General features: G+C 33.6%; 1 protein-coding gene across 6 annotated transcripts in view; it reads right to left on the bottom strand.

Annotated features, from left to right (window-relative positions):
• Positions 1–316, bottom strand: part of LOC122259423 (uncharacterized) — a 13,106-nt gene extending 12,790 nt beyond the window's left edge. For 5 of the 6 annotated variants that reach the window (XM_086542319.1, XM_043026178.2, XM_086542321.1 and 2 more), the window contains exon 1: positions 160–316. The gene's annotated coding sequence lies outside the window, so the exon portion shown is untranslated. The remainder of the gene's footprint in view (positions 1–159) is intronic. The other variant, XM_043026183.2, reaches the window with a different exon arrangement.
• Between the last annotated feature and the right edge of the window lie 870 nt (positions 317–1,186).

The following is a 1,186-nucleotide window of genomic DNA, read 5'->3' as shown; positions in this document are numbered from 1 at the left end:
TAACGACTGGTTGAAACAATCCTAACACCATTAATAAAGCAAATGCAATGAAGCATACAATTAGTGTCAACTGCAAAACTCCCCAGCAAACAATCTCACGCATTCCTAATTGTAGGCCTAATTAAGATTCATAGTCGTATATGATAAGTTCTTCATTACCTTTTTTACTCCACAGATACGCAGTCATTCTGCTTTCCCAATCAACTCAAAGAAAATATTAGTTGTCTAACAAAAGGCGCTGCTGGACGTCCGAATGTATACATGAACCATTCAAACATTCTCTCGGGTTTGTTTACACGTGACGTCACGAGAGAGAAGTCACGTGACCTAACAAGAGATCACAAATATAACTGATAATAATAATCACAACAGATACTATTGCTACTACTGATTTTATTGATTATGATGATAATATCAACCATGATAATGATAATAACAGTAACCATATTACTAGTAGAAGAGAATTTATACCTGGTGCGTTTCCTAGTTTGTAGGAATCACACTGCCCCTGAATTGGTCTTTTAACCATTTTATATTGTAGGAAAATGAGGTCGAACTCACTACCATTACCAAATGCAACTCTTGCAACATAGTATATTATTATTATTTGTCATAATAATAAAATAACAATAATAATAATAATGACAACAAGAGCAGCAACAGCAGCAGTAGCAGTGATACCAAAAATAACGATAATGACAATGATGACAAGAGAAACAGTAGTAGTAGTAGTAGCAATGACACTTCTATTATTACTGCTAATAGTAATAATAACAATCAATAATATTATTGTAATGATGATGATAATGATGATGATGATGACGATAATGATGAAGTTGAAGATGATGATGATGATGATTATGACGATGACGATGATGATAATCAAAATGATAATAACAATAACAATAAAAATATTAATGATAATAATAATGATAATCATCAACATAATGATAACAACAATAATAATACTGACAATAAAAATGAAGAAAACTTAGATAATCTATCCTTTCCCAGGACCATGAAATAGTGGGTTGGCGTTCGGCGGGGATTAGTCGTCTCATGAGTTGGGGACGATCTTTGACTGGATGGCAAAACCCCTCGTGATAGTGTCACGATAAAAGCACCATAACCTCATCATGAGTGAAATGTCCAATCATAGTATGGAAAACATCGGCGTTTACGGGAC

Source organism: Penaeus japonicus, unplaced genomic scaffold (genome assembly GCF_977035675.1).
Source record: "Penaeus japonicus unplaced genomic scaffold, GWHDUDI00000001_assembly GWHDUDI00000012, whole genome shotgun sequence".
In the NCBI taxonomy this organism is placed as follows: Eukaryota; Metazoa; Arthropoda; class Malacostraca; order Decapoda; family Penaeidae; genus Penaeus; species Penaeus japonicus.
Note: the sequence above shows the minus strand (reverse complement) of the source record. Positions and strands in the feature narration are given on the sequence as shown.